The sequence below is a fragment of the Anser brachyrhynchus genome, assembly GCF_964034855.1.
Source record: "Anser brachyrhynchus genome assembly, chromosome: Z".
Taxonomy (NCBI): Eukaryota; Metazoa; Chordata; class Aves; order Anseriformes; family Anatidae; genus Anser; species Anser brachyrhynchus.
Window position 1 is genome coordinate 5,642,814 of NC_137697.1, and position 16,254 is coordinate 5,659,067.

Consider the following 16,254-nt stretch of genomic DNA (forward strand, 5'->3'; position numbering starts at 1 on the left):
TAACAGTGCCGAGTATGTTAAGAAGACAGGGGGACAGTGGAAGGTCCCACTGTCTAGTCAAGGCAGAAGAAGTCCCTCTAGTCATAAGAAGGGAAAAAAACACTAAAGAAACACAAAAACAAAAGAGGCCACAGAGGACCAAAAAACCAAACCCGATGTCTGAGAGCATTGTCTAAACACTGCATGAACTCTGACAGGCTTGGTGCTGTGACCGTGTACCTTGAGGACTGTGTTCCAGTGCCCAACCATCCTGTTTGGTGAAGAACCTTTTCCTAACACCCAGCCTGACCCTCCCCTGTCACAGCTCCGTGCTGTTCCCTCAGGTCCCGTTGCTCTCCCAAAAGAGCAGAGATCAGCACCTTCCCCTCCACTCCCCAGATGGAGCGGGTGCTGTTGATGGTCGGTACCGCTCCGGCACCCTGGGTGCCACAGGCTTGGTGCAAGTGCCATGAGCACATGTACCTTGTGGCAAGGGCCAGGATGATGACAAAGTCAGTTCTGCAGCCCCGGTCTTTTTGCAGTACTGTGTTGGCTGGGCTGGGAAGCACAGGGAGGGCCGTGGACAATCCAAGAGTCTGCTGGGACAGGTCCTTCCACCGACATCGCCCCTTGTCTGGTCAAGAAGACTCTCATGAAGGATCATCCCTGTTGCTGCTGGCTGGATGGTGGGACATACCCCATCTGGTGGCTCTCATGCACCATGCTGCCCAGCGCTGGCAGCTGGCTGGAGGAGCAGCCCCCTGTGCACATCATTTCAGCTCCGTTTCCTGCCTTGTGATCCTGAACCTCAGTCTGGGCAGGTTCAGTTGCCATCTTCACCTGCAGGCAGTGCCCCTGCCTTGGGCAGCATTCTGGCTCCCTTGCAGCTCCAGATGCACTGAGGCCCCAACTCCTGCCCTGCTCTGTGAGCTGCAGGTTTGGGGCCTTTGCATATTTAAAAGCGATCGTGCAGGCATAACAGTGGCATAACAGTGGGGAGTATGCTAAGCAGATAAAGGGATATTGGAAGGTCCCACTCTCACAAAACAAGGAGGATGGCTAAGAAAAACAACACAAGCAGTTGTGGATTCAGCAAAAGCAAAAAGTCACTAGCCCCTCCAGTCACAAGAGAAGAAAAAAGGAGGGAAAAGGAGAAATTAAAGGTTGGTCACATAAAGTTGTACATATATGGTATAGGAACAAGCGTCAGGTACGTCCTGAACCTGTAGTACTCAGCCAGTGAGGAAACGGGAGGAATCAAGCATCGGGTAATAGGCGATACAAGGTTATGGTACACCTGTGCTGCACGCTCCTGCTTGCAGGACACCCGGCACTGCAATCATGAATAAAAAGCTAGTTCATTGAGATCCTCACCTGAGCCCGTGTTACTTTCTAGAGATTGCTTCTCACAGGGGTATCCTGATGTGCCCCTTTTTCCCACACACGGTCCGTCAGTTATAGCTGGAGATGAGTTAACGCCAAGGAGGCCAAGCCTCTCGCGGGAGTCTGAGGGGGTGCATCCGGGTTTGCTCAATGCCTTTCACAGGAGCAGCCAGCTCCATGGCATTGCCTTTGCCCAGATCATCTGAATCATCACTGTCAGGAGGATCAGGAGAACCGCGATCGAGCCGGGTATCTCTTGACTATTCATCATCCTCAGTGCATGTAGCATCCGCTGCTTTAGAGGATCAATTTGAGTAGGGCATGGGAAGTGAACCCTACACACATGGGCACTGGCTAACATGTGGGGCTGCACTTTTGATGCTAAGAAGCTATTCTGATGTCCTAGCTGCACAGGTCAACTGTTAGATGAGGGTTACATGCCCTATTACCTTCTAGAATTGTTTCTTGCTCTCTCTCTGGCATGTTCTTCTTCTTATGGAGCTTCCCCCATGTAGTGGGTTTACGTGGCAAGGTTTTGGTAGCAGGAGGCCATAGGGGTGGCTTCTGTGAGAAGGATCTAGAAGCCACCCCTATGGCCCCCTGCTACCAAAAACTTGCCACGTAAACCCACTACACCCCAAAAGCTTTAGAAGTGAACCCAACGGCAGCTGGACTGCTGAAGCTTTGCTGCTTCCCAGGCTGGCACAAGGGGTGCCCAGTGCAGTGTGACAGAGGAGGAAGGAAGTGCTCTCTCAGCCTTGGGTAGACAACTATTTTGTCCATGGATGCACGAAACAATTCATGAGTTGTGAGCTACCAGTTGGGAATTGCAAGTCAGGAGTTTGAGAAGGTGTCAGTTAGAATACCCCTGAATTAAGAGAGGAATGGGTGAATTCACACTGGACTAATGCGCAAGCCCGCTGCCCTGGGACACCCCTTCCCTGCCTTCCCCCCTCCAGCCTGCAGGCACAGCCCACCGCGAAGTCTGCTGGCGCTTCACAAACAGGGCACGACTTCCACCCTGGGGCTAGGAAGAGGATTTATTTGGACCGGAGGAGTGAGCTGCCTGGACCCTGGTCCTCTCTCACACCTTTCCGCACTTGCAGCCTGCGACTGTGGGCCTTGCCCTGCAGGGCAGTGTCCGGTGCCCGCAGGTTCTGCCTCTTGCTCCTGCGCACCGCCTCAGCGGAGTCTGGCTGGTGGGATCCCTGGATCCGGGAGGTGCTCGATGTCTTTGTAGCTTTGCAGGGCATGCTGGGCAGGGCGCTGGTCCTTAGGGCTGCCCTGCCACCCTCCTCCTGGGGCACAGCTGACTGGGATGGACGCTTCGTGCCCAGACGTCTCTCAAGGATCTGCAGCTTCTTGGCACGAATGTGCAGCTCCAGGGCCTCACGCTGCTCCTCAGGCATAAACGTGGCCTCAGGGCTGTGGAAGTAGACAGGCACGGGGCGGGAGCGTGGTGTCCTGGAGGCCTCTGGGAAGGAGACGGATGCCCCAAGCCTCCCCTGCTTGACCTGGTCCGGATGGAGGAGGGGCTTGGGCTTGATGAAGCGGACACAGGGACATCGTGGTGATAAGGTGCCAGCCCCAGCACAGGTATTTTTGGGCAGTGCTCGATGCTTCATATCAATGGACCTCTGCACTGGCCCAGGGAAGCGTTGCAGCTGTACTTCCCGGCACTTCTTTGTTATGTGCTCACTGAGCTTGCTGCGGTGCTCTTCCTTCAGCTGCAGCATCTTGATCCTGAGAGGTGCTGCAGTGTGGCTGTGTTTCCCATTCCTGACATCACACTATCACAGATTTCTAGGTTGGAAGAGTCCTCAAGATCATCGAGTCCAACCTCCGACCTAACACTAAGTCCTCCACTAAACCATATCGCTAAGCTCTACATCTAAACGTCTTTTAAAGACCTCCAGGGATGGTGACTCCACCACCTCTCTGGGCAGCCCGTTCCAATGCTTAATAACCCTTTCGGTAAAGAAGTTCTTCCTAACATCTAACCTAAAAATCCCCTGTCGCAACTTTCGCCCATTCCCCCTCGTCCTGTCACCAGGCACGTGGGAGAATAGACCAACCCCCACCTCTCTACAGCCTCCTTTAAGGTAACTGTAGAGAGCGATAAGGTCGCCCCTGAGCCTCCTCTTCTCCAGGCTGAACAAGCCCAGCTCCCTCAGCCGCTCCTCGTAAGACTTGTTCTCCAGACCCCTCACCAGCTTGGTCGCCCTTCTCTGGACTCGCTCGAGCACGTCCATGTCCTTCCTGTAGCGAGGGGCCCAAAACTGGACACAGTACTCAAGGTGCGGCCTCACCAGAGCCGAGTACAGGGGGACAATCACCTCCCTAGACCTGCTGGCCACACTGCTTCTTATGCAAGCCAGGATGCTGTTGGCCTTCTTGGCCACCTGGGCACACTGCTGGCTCATATTCAGCCGACTATCAACCAGTACTCCCAGGTCCTTCTCCGCCAGGCAGCTTTCCAGCCACTCATCTCCCAGCCTGTAGCTCTGCTTGGGGTTGTTGCGCCCCAGGTGCAGGACCCGGCACTTGGCCTTGTTGAACTTCATGCAGTTGACCTCAGCCCATCTGTCCAGCCTGTCCAGATCCTCCTGCAGAGCCTTCCTGCCCTCGAGCAGATCGACACACGCACTTAGCTTGGTGTCATCAGTCACAAGCGGATCCAGGATGATAACATAGTCAGTTTGGCAGCCCTGGTCTTTGCGCATAATTGTGTTGGCTGGGCTGGGAAGCACTGGAGGGGCCCTGGATAGACCAGGAGGTGGCTGGGACAGGTCAACCTGTGGACATCGCCCCTTGGACGTGTCCTCCCAGTGGCGTCGCCCCTCTCGTGGTTCAAGCAACCTCTCATGAACAATCACCCCACTTGATGATGGAACAATATTTTTGCCTCGTGTAGAGCTCCAAATGTCAGTCCTGGGTTGCTGCTGTTTCCTGGGGAGCCCGCCCAGTTTCCCTGTGCATTCCTTGGGACTAAGAGCACAGTCTGTGTGCCTGCCAGGTGCAGACCTGTCATCTCTTCTATTTGTCTGGGGCAAAGATAGTCCTTTTTCTCTCTTGGCCCAGCTGGGAAATGCTGAAGAGAGCATGGGCAACCCAAAAGGCTTCAGGAACTCCCCCTTCCTCTGAGGCAGCCCTCCATCAGGGCGGAGAATGCTCTCCTGGACAATGCAGTCCATTTGTGGTGGCTGGCTGGAGGAGCTGACCCCAGAGTGTGGCCCTTGCTTCCTCTTTCCTTTCTTGTAAGCCTGAATCTCCTTCATGGAAGGCATGGGCACACTCAGGCTCTCGGGCACTGGTTCTGTGTGGAGAGCCCACTTGGTTTCCCCATGCTTCTGTCGGCGCCAATGGAAGACTGTAATTTGTGGTCTCTCACAGTCATGCCATGATCAGCCTTTCTCCGGATTGTAGGTGGTCCTGCTGCTGGTCCTGCAGCCACTTTGGCCATGCCAGGAACAGCTGAAGAGGCCATGGACAATCCATGGGGCCGCAGGAATTCCTCTTTTCTGCTTGCCTGCCCCTCATCTTTCTGGAAGAAGCTCTTGCGGATGTTGTTCTCCTGGCTGAATAGAGCTGGTTCTGCCCTGGGTTCTACAGGAGGCCACAGTAACAATCCACTCCTGTCAGGCAGCCCTCCGTCAGGGCGGAGAATGCTCTCACGGACAATGCAGTCCGTTTGTGGTTGCTGTCTGTAGGAGCTGACCTCAGAGCGCAGCTCTTCATCCCTGTTTCCTGCCCTATGATACTGAATCTCGGTTATTGGAAGTTTGAAGGCCGTCAGGCCATGTGGTTGCTCATTCTTTCTAGAGAGCCCACATGTTTTTTCCACACTTTCGCTGGTGTTGATAGGAGAGAGGAATTGGTCTTCTCTTCCAGAGATGCCACGATCATCCTTCCTTGGCATTGCTTCTTGTCCTGCTGCTTGTCCTGCAGCCGCTTTAGCCATATCAGGAACAGCTGGGGGGGCAATCGGCAAATTGTGAGGGCGAGTGAGCTGCACCCGTCTGTGAGGCAGCCCCCCATCTGGGTGAATAACGGTCTCATGTACAATGTGGTCCAGGCTAATTGAGCGGTTATACCTCTTGCCGCCTAGCAAAACAGGGAGGGAGTCTGAGCTGCAGTGGGAGAGAGGCACCAGGGCCACCGCAGCCCCATAGGGATGGGCTGCTCGGTGCTGAGGCTCACCCACGGGGGACTCACCTGGCTTCGGTACCGGTGGTTGCCGCTGCCGCCGTCCACAACTTCGCCGGAGTCGGCCGTCACCCTGTGGGCACAGAAGCACGGCACTGTGACCAACCTGGGGAGGGACCCACGGGACCCCTTCCAACACCTCCTGGCCCCCAGTCCCCCAGCCCCGAATTCCCCCACCCTCCAGCCCCCTGTACCTGTTGGCGTCGACCCCTGGAGAGCAGGGAGATCCCAGCCAGCAGAAGCATGAGGCCGGGGATGAGGAAAAAGCTGCTGTCGACCATTGCTCACAGCCAGGTACGACCGCACTGGCAGATGTGGGGTGGTGGCCGGTGCTTTCTAGGGTCATGGCTGTGAGGTCACAGCCCCCAGCCCACGTTGAAGCAGGCCGGTGCCCCTGTGCTGCATTTGTGGGGAGGTGGGGGACCAGGACGGCTCCCCCAGTCTGTTCACTCGGGGCTGGGGTCAGAGGCCACTTCCCAGCTCCAGCTGTGTCCGACAGCTGCTCCTGTCCCCCACCACAAGCTGCTTAGTCTGCCACACTACAGGTTCCCTTCTGATGCCATCTGTCCTTTCCTGGTTTCAGCTGAGATAGCGTTTTCTTCCTAGTATGCAGTAATGTACTGTGTTCTGGATTTAGGAAGAGAAGAATGCTGATAACAGACCAATATTTTAAGTATTGCGTAGCAGTGCTTACATGGAGCCAAGGACGTTTCAGCTCCTCACGCTGCCCTGCCATCGAGGAGACCGGGGGTGCACAAGGAGCTGGGAGGGGACAGAACCAGGACAGCTGACCCTAACAGGCCAAGGGATGTCTCATACTATATGGCGTCAGGCTGAAGAATAAAACCGGGTGAGTTGGCCAGGGTGTGCTGCCACTGTCTGGGGACAGGCTGGGCATTGGTCAGCAGGTGGTAAGCAATTGTGTTTTGCGTCAGTTACTTTGTATATTCTATTTTTACTACTGTTATCATCCCTTCCTTTTCTTTTACTATTAAATTGTCATTATCTCAACGCATGAGTTTTACCTTTTTTCTGGTTCTCTCCCCAATCCCACTGTTGAGGAGTGAGCAAATGGCTGCGTGGTGCTTAGCTGTCTGCTGGGTTAAACCACAACCCCTCCTTTTAGCAAACTGGTAGAAGAGCTAGAGGAATGGGGAAGCACTGTCAAGTCTCATCACCCCTGCAGTTCTCCTCTGGCGCCAGTAAAGACTCCAAATGGCCAGTGGCGACTCTCGGGAGATTATCCAGCCTTGAACACTGCCATTGCTCCTCAGGAATCACAGAATCAAAGAATGGCTGTGGTTGGAAGGGACCTGTGCAGCCTGGTCTGCTGACTCATGGATGGTAGTGGATGCCCTGGGGGTCTGTCTACCGTTGTGGAAGCAAACCAATTGGCAGCACAGATATGAACCAGTCTGGGTTGCTGCATCGTGGCAAGACGTGCTGCCCAGACAAAAAACGCTGATGTAAAATTACAGCATTTAGATACATGTCCAAGAAGCACACCACTAAAGAACATGGGAGCAACGACCAGGTAAAGCAGCCTGCAAAAATGTGTCTCACGTAGACCTGGACTGGGAATTTAAGGATGAGCTGTTGGCTCGATGGGCCAACGAAACATCCAGACATCTAGGGAGAGATGGCACATACAGGTAGGCTCTTGATCAAGGAGTGGACCTGACCATTGAGGCCATCACACAGATCCCCCCCAACATGTGAAACAAGTGCAGCAATCAAGTGAGCTACACGAGTAGTCTCCCTGGACTAGAGGGCACTGGCTAGGTTTTTGTTAGGGTGAGGCCTGGCAGATTGTCTATATTGGACTGCTACCGTGACCCTCCAAGGCAAGCACTACAGACTCACCATAGTGAAAGCAACTAGCAGGTCGCTTGAAACATACCAAGTAAATCACACCGCTGCCCAAAACACTATCTTGGGCCTTTTAAAGCAAGTTGTACGGCATCGTGACACCCCTGAGAGAACAGAGTCAGAGAATGGGAATCATTCCCAAAATACTCTTCTGAGCTCCTGGACCAAGAAACTGCACTGAATGGATGTCTCACAGCCCATATCATCCAGAAGCCTCCAGAAAGGTTGAGAAACATAATGGTCTGTTAAAGGCTACTGTTCCCCTGCGTTGACCATTGAGACTCCAAAGAATGAGAAACAACCTGCAGCCAATAACACAGGCTCAGGCGAGGATCTCACTGAACTAGCATTTTTATTGGTGATTGCAGTGGTGGCGCCCTACAAGCAAGAGCGCACAGCAGAGGTGTATCATAACCTTATATCCCCCTATTACCCAATGTTTGATTCCTCTCCTGTTTCCTCATTGGCTGAGTACTACAGGTTTACAACCTACTTGACGCTTATTACTATACCATATATGTACAATTTTATTTGACCGACTTTTAATGTCTCCTTTTTTTGGTGGTGGTGTTTTTTTGTTCTTCTTTCTTCTTTCCCCTTCTTCTCTTGTGACTAGAGGGACTTCTTCTGTCTTGAGTAGTCAGTGGGACCCTCCACTATCCACCTATCTTCTTAACACTCGGCACTGTTATACCACCGCTTCGCCTGCACAATCACTTTTGAATATGCAAGGTTAGTGGCATTTTCCCCTGCAAAACCACAACTTTCATTCCCACAAAAGGCCACGTGGCGACCCACAGATTACACAGCCCTGAATGCTGCCACTGCACTGGTTACTTTGTCTATTCCCAGTTGAACTGATAAAGTCTATTTTTCTAATGAACAGACCTTTCCACGGATGGCCACAGTAGACACGTAGGATGTGTTTTTTACGATTACAACACTGGAGACAGATAGGGAGGGATCTGCTTGTACCTGGCAGGGACTACAATATGCATTTACGTGCTTGCCGCAGGATTTTACGCATAGTCCTGCCATTGCTCCTGCTACACTGGCTAGAGAGCTAGACATACAAAAATTCTTTCAAGACATTCCTGTGGTTCATAATAAAACAGAATCTGTTTTGCCAAAATATGGAGCTTCCATTTCCAGGAACTAGAAGCGTACTTGTTTCTACATACCCAGGGCAAACAAGAGCAGAAAGCTGGTTAAGTAACTCAGCTCTTCAACAGATACAGGCAGGTGCAACAGAAGGAAATCAAGGAGATCTCTGCTCTTGTTTCCATGGCCCTACAAGTGGCAGGAAGATGTGATCACTGAGCAGCAATCCCCACCAGCCTGAACTCATCCCTATACTGGGGCTGGCACCTTACCACCACGAAGTCCCTGTGTCCGCTTCATCAAGCCCAAGCCCCTCCTCCTGACTGTGCTACGATTACGTGCATAAAACAGTAGCAAGCCATCACTCAGCAAGAGGTAAAGCTGATGAAAAATGCCAAGAGAGAAAGAGCAGAGTGAAAGAGAACTTTAAAAGGAGAAGAGCAACTCTTTAGTGTACAAAGCCAGACTGCAGAGTGAGGAAAATCTGCAGTCTTGCCTGAAGTGCAGGCTTTGGAAAGGAAGCAGCAAGAAGGGGCTGCCTGAGTGCGTGGGTCGGTCCCGCCAGGCCTGCGGATATGGCATTACTGCCCCATGACACCGGCCCTTAATAAAGCCCTTCGTTAACTGCTCATTTTAGCAAAAGTCAAGCGGTTGTGCTGACAATTCTGCCATCAAGTGGGACCAAAAGTAATAAAGAGCTCCTTCCCAGCTGAGAGGAGGCTGAGAGCAGGCCTCATGGCGGCCGGCAGCTTCCTCACAAGGGGAGCAGAGGGGCAGGCGCTGAGCTGCCAGAGGACAGCAACAGGACCGAGGGAAGGGCACGGAGCTGTGACAGGGGAGGGTGAGGCTGGGTGGTTGGGACCAGTTCTTCACTGAGACGGTGGTCACAGAATCACAGAATGGCTGAGGTTGGAAGGGACCCCTGAAGATCATCCAATTCAAAACCCCCTGCCCAGCAGGATCACCCAGAGCACATTGCGCAGGATGGCATCCAGGCGCGTTTTTTAGAGTATCTCCAGAGAAGGAGACTCCACAACCTCTCTGGGCAACCTGTTCAAGTGCTCTGTCACCCTCACAGTAAAGAAATGCCCTCTCATATTCAGCCAGGACCTGCTGTGCTTCCGTTTGTGTCCGTTGCCCCTCGTCCTGGGTTTAAACGGCAGCCTCCTGTACTGGATGAGACAGAAACAGCCCTTTTCAGCCCTGAGAAGACCAACCGCCACAGCTTCTTTCGGAAGGATGAGGGGCAGGCACGCAGAGAAAAGGAATTGCTGCGGCCTCATGGCTTGTCCATGGCCTCTTCAGCTGTTCCTGGCATGGCCAAAGTGGCAGCAGGACCAGCAGCAGGACCACCTACCATCCCAAGAAAGGCTGATCATGGCATGACTGTGACAAACCAAAAATCACGCTCTTCCATTGGCACCAGCAGAAGCATGGGGAAAGCAAGTGGGCTCGCCATACAGACTCAGTGCCTGCATGGCCTGAGGGCACCCAAAACATCCAAGCTGGAGATTCAGGATTACATGGAGGGAAAGAGGAAGCAAGGGCCACACTCTGGGGTCAGCTCCTCCAGCCAGCCACCACAAATGGACTGCATTGTCCGGGAGAGCATTCTCCACCCTGATGGAGGGCTGCCTCAGAGGAAGGGGGAGTTCCTGAAGCCTTTTGGGTTGCCCATGCTCTCTTCAGCATTTCCCAGCTGGGCCAAGAGGGAAAAAGGACTACCTTTGCCCCAGACAAATAGAAGAGATGACAGGTCTGCACCTGGCAGGCACACAGACTGTGCTCTTAGTGACAAGGAATGTGCAGGGAAACTGGGCGGGCTCCCCAGGAAACAGCAGCAACCCAGGACTGACGTTTGGGGCTCCACGCGATGCAACAACACTGATCCATCAGCAAGGGGAATGACTGTTCACAAGAGGTTACCTGACCACAAGAGGGACAACGTCACTGGGAGGACATGTCCAAAATATGGAGCTTCCATTTCCAGGAACTAGAAGCGTACTTGTTTCTACATACCCAGGGCAAACAAGAGCAGAAAGCTGGTAAAGTAACTCAGCTCTTCAACAGATACAGGCAGGTGCAACAGAAGGAAATCAAGCAGATCTCTGCTCTTGTTTCAATGGCCCTACAAGTGACAGGAAGATGTGATCACTGAGCAGCAATCCCCACCAACCTGAACTCATCCCTATGCTGGGGCTGGCACATTCTCACTACGAAGTCCCTGTGTCCGCTTCATTAAGCCCAAGCCCCTCCTCCATCCCTAACATCCAACCCGAAAACCTGCACGATGAAGCTCTCCTCAGGGGACATGTGGTATGGGGAACCGCAAAAGCTGCATGATGCAGAACTCAATGGTCGCAAAGTGATGAAGACACTAAAAGCTGCTCAACAAAGCACTCCTCAGAGGATCCAGTGAAGAAACAACAAAAGCTGCACAATGAAGGAATCTTCAGGGCCGCAGGGAAGAAAACACGAAAAGCTGCATGATGAAGCAATCCTCAGGACCTGGAACAAGGAAAAAATATAAATACAAAACAAAATAAAACACCAAATTTTGGAAGACGAAGCACTTCTCAGGGGCAATACCAGAAGTTGCATGATGAACATCTCACCGGGGAAAACATCATGAGGAGAACCCCAAGAGCTGCACGATGCAGAACTCCTCAGAGCCGTAAAGAAGAAAACACCGAAAGCTGCACGATGAAGCAATCCTCAGGACCGCAGTGAAGAAAACAACAAAAGCTGCACAGTGAAGAACTCCTCAGGGCAGTAAGAAAGAAAACACCAAAAGTTGCACCAAGAAGCAATCCTCCGGGGCCACAAGGTAAAGAAAACACAAAAAGCTCCACTGCGCAGCACGCTTCAATAGCCACACTGAAGATAATATGAAAACCTTAATAGGGAAGCAATCCTTAGCTGAAACATGGTCTGGAGAACCACAAAAGCTGCACGATGAAAATGTCCTCAGAGGAAAGGCACTGAAGGAAACACCAAAAGCTGTACACAGAAGCACTCCTCAAGTCGCACTGAAGAAAGCAACCAAAGCTGCTCAGCAAAGCACTCCTCAGAGGCTGCAGTGAAGAAACCCCAAAAGCTGCACGATGAAGCGATCCTCAGGGAAATCTTGGTGAACACAACCCGAAAACCTGCATGATGAACTTCTCCTCTGGGTGGTAGTGAAGAAAACACAAATAGCTGCACGATGAAGCTCTCCTCAGGGGAAAAGTGCTGAACAGAACCCCAGAAGCTGGACGATGCAGAACTCCTCACAGGTCACACTGAATAAAACACCAAAAGCTGCACGATGAAGAATTCCTCAGAGGACATGTGGTATGGGGAAAAAACAAAAGCTGCATGACGCAGATCTCAATGGTCGCAAAGTGAAAAAGACACTAAAACTCTTCAACAAAGCACTCCTCAGAGGCTGCAGTGAAGAAACAACAAAAGCTGCACAATGAAGAACTCCTCAGGGCCGCAGAGAATAAAACACCAAAAGCTGCACGATGAAGCAATCCTCAGGGCCTGGAACAAGGAAAAAATATAAATACAAAACAAAATAAAACACCAAATTGTGGAAGACGAAGCACTTCTCAGGGGCAATACCAGAAGTTGCATGAAGAACATCTCACCAGGGAAAACATGGTGAGGAGAACCCCAAGCGCTGCACGATGCAGAACTCCTCAGAGCCATAATGAAGAAAACACCAAAAGCTGCACGATGAAGCAATCTTCAGGGACACAGCGAAGAAAACACCTACAGTTGGACAATGACGCAATCCTCAGGGGCCTAAAACAAGAAAAAAACACACCACCTGTTGGAGGAAGAAGCACTTCTCACGGGCAACAAGCTGAAAACAATACCAGAAAATGTACAATGAAGCTCTCTCAGGGAAAACGGGGTGAGGAGAACCCCAAGAGCTGCACAATGCAGAACTCCTCAGAGCCGTAAGGAAGACAACACCAAAAGCTGCACGGTGAAGCAATCCTCAGGGCCGCAGTGAAGAAAACACCAAAAGCTGCATGCTAAAGCAATCCTCAGGGGCCACAAGGTGAAGGAAACACCAAAAGCTCCACTGAGCAGCACTCTTCAAGAGCCACACTGAAGATAACATGAAAAGCTCAATGAGGAAGCAATCCTCAGCTGAAACGTCGTTTGGAGAACCACAAAATCTGCACGATGAAAATGTCCTCAGAGGAAAGGCACTGAAGGAAACACCAAAAGCTGGATGCAGAAGCACTCCTCAAGTCGCACTGAAGAAAGCAACCAAAGCTGCTCAGCAAAGCACTCCTCAGAGGCTGCAGTGAAGAAACAACAAAAGCTGCACGATGAAGCAATCTTCAGGGCCAGAGAGAAGAAAACACCAAAATCTGCACGAGGAAGTAATCCTCAGGGTCTGGAACAAGGAAAAAATATAAATACAAAACAAAATAAAACACCAAATTTTGGAAGACGAAGCACATCTCAGGGGCAATACCAGAAGTTGCATGATGAATATCTCACCAGGGAAAACATGGTGAGGAGAACCCCAAGAGCTGCACGATGCAGAACTCCTCAGAGCTGTAAGGAAGACAACACCAAGAGCTGCGCGATGAAGAACTCCTCAGGGCCGCAGTGAAGAAAACATCAAAAGCTGCATGCTGAAGCAATCCTCAGGGGCCACAAAGCGAAGGAAACACCAAAAGCTCCACTGAGCAGCACTCTTCAAGAGCCACACTGAAGATAACATGAAAAGCTCAATGAGGAAACAATCCTTAGCTGAATCGTGGTGTGGAGAACCACAAAAGCTGCACGATGAAAATGTCCTCAGAGGAAAGGCACTGAAGGAAACACCAAAAGCTGGATGCAGAAGCACTCCTCAAGTCGCACTGAAGAAAGCAACCAAAGCTGCTCAGCAAAGCACTCCTCAGAAGCTGCAGTGAAGAAACCCCAATAGCTGCACGATGAAGCGATCCTCAGGGAAAACTTGGTGAACACAACCCGAAAACCTGCATGATGAACTTCTCCTCATGGTCGTAGTGAAGAAAACACAAATAGCTGCACGATGAAGCTCTCCTCAGGGCAAAAGTGCTGAACAGAACCCCAGAAGCTGGACGATGCAGAACTCCTCCCAGGTCACACTGAAGAAAACACCAAAAGCTGCACGATGAAGAACTCCTCAGGGGACATGTGGTATGGGGAACCCCAAAAGCTGCATGATGCAGAACTCAATGTTCGCAACGTGAAGAAGGCACTAAAAGCTGCTCAACAAAGCACTCCTCAGAGACGGCAGTGAAGAAACAACAAAAGCTGCACAATGCAGAACTCCTCAGGGCCGTAATGAAGAAAACACCAAACGCTGCACGATGAAGCAATCCTCAGGGCCTGGAACAAGGAAAAAATATGAGTACAAAACAAAATAAAACACCAAATTTTGGAAGACGAAGCACATCTCAGGGGCAATACCAGAAGTTGCATGATGAACATCTCACCAGGGAAAACATGGTGAGGAGAACCCCAAGACCTGCACGATGCAGAACTCCTCAGAGCCGTAAAGAAGAAAACACCAAAAGCTGCACGATGAAGCAATCTTCAGGGACGCAGCGAAGAAAGCACCTGAAGTTGGACAATGACACAATCCTCAGGGGCCTGAAACAAGAAAAAAACACACCACCTGTTGGAGGATGAAGCACTTCTCACGGGCAACAAGCTGAAAACAATACCAAAAAATGCACAATGAAGATCTCTCAAGGAAAACGTGGTGAGGAGAACCCCAAGAGCTGCACAATGCAGAACTCCTCAGAGCCGTAAGGAAGACAACACCAAAAGCTGCACAATGAAAAACTCCTCAGGGCCGTAATGAAGAAAACACCAGAAGCTGCACGATGAAGCAATCCTCAGGGCCGCAGTGAAGAAAACACCAAAAGCTGCACGATGAAGCAATCCTCAGGGGCCACACGGTGAAGAAAACACTAAAAGATCCACTGAGCAGCACTCTTCAAGAGCCACACTGAAGATGACATGAAAAGCTCAATGAGGAAACAATCCTCAGCTGAAACGTGGTGTGGAGAACCACAAAAGCTGCACGATGAAAATGTCCTCCGAGGAAAGGCACTGAAGAAAACACCAAAAGCTGGATGCAGAAGCACTCCTCAAGTCGCTCTGAAGAAAGCAACCAAAGCTGCTCAGCAAAGCACTCCTCAGAGGCTGCAGTGAAGAAACCCCAAAAGCTGCACGATGAAGAACTCCTCAGGGAAAACTTGGTGAACACAACCCGAAAACCTGCATGATGAACTTCTCCTCTGGGTGGTAGTGAAGAAAACACAAATAGCTGCACGATGAAGCTCTCCTCAGGGCAAAAGTGCTGAACAGAAACCCTGCAGCTGGACGATGCAGAACTCCTCACAGGTCACAGTGAAAAAAACACCAAAAGCTGCACGATGAAGAACTCCTCAGGGGACATGTGGTATGGGGAACCCCAAAAGCTGCATGGTGCAGAACTCAATGGTCGCAACGTGAAGAATGCACTAAAAGCTGCTCAACACAGCACTCCTCAGAGGCTGCAGAGAAGAAAACCCAAAAGCTGCACAATGAAGAACTCCTCAGGGAAAACTTGGTGAACACAACCCGAAAACCTGCATGACGAACTTCTCCTCAGGGTCGTAGTGAAGAAAACACCAAAAGCTGCATGATGAAGAACTCCTCAGGGGACATGTGGTATGGGGAACCCCAAAAGCTGCATGATGCAGAACTCAAAGGTCACTAAGTGAAGAAGACACTAAAAGCTGCTCAACAAAGCACTCCTCAGAGGCTGCAGTGAAAAAACACCAAAAGCTGCACGATGAAGGAATCTTCAGGGCCGCAAAGAAGAAAACAACAAAAGCTGCACGATGAAGCAATCTTCAAAGCTGCAGTGAAGAAAACACCTAAACCTGGACAATGATGCAATCCTCCGGGGCCTGAAGGAAGAAAAAAACACACCACATGTTGGAGGATGAAGCACTTCTCAGGGGCAACAAGCTGAAAACAATACCAAAAAATGTACAATGAAGCTCTCTCAGGGAAAACGTGGTGAGGAGAACCCCAAGAGCTGCACAATGCAGAACTCCTCAGAGCCGTAAGGAAGACAACACCAAAAGCTGCACGGTGAAGCAATCCTCAGGGCCGCAGTGAAGAAAACACCAAAAGCTGCACAGAGAAGAACTCCTCAGGGCCACAGAGAAGAAAACACCAAAAGCTGCACGCTGAAGCAATCCTCAGGGCCTGGAACAAGGAAAAAATATAAATACAAAACAAAATAAAACACCAAATTTTGGAATCACAGAATCACAGAATCACAGAATCGTCTAGGTTGGAAGAGACCTCCAAGATCATCTAGTCCAACCTCTGCCCTAACACTAACAAGTCCTCCACTAAACCATATCACTAAGGGCTACATCTAAACGTCTTTTAAAGACCTCCAGGGATGGCGACTCAACCACCTCCCTGGGCAGCCCATTCCAATGCCTAACAACCCTTTCGGTAAAGAAGTTCTTCCTAACATCCAACCTAAACCTCCCCTGGCACAACTTTAGCCCATTCCCCCTCGTCCTGTCACCAGGCACGTGGGAGAATAGACCAACCCCCACCTCTCTACAGCCTCCTTTAAGGTAACTGTAGAGAGCGATGAGGTCTCCCCTGAGCCTCCTCTTCTCGAGGCTAAACAACCCCAGCTCCCTCAGCCGCTCCTCGTAAGAC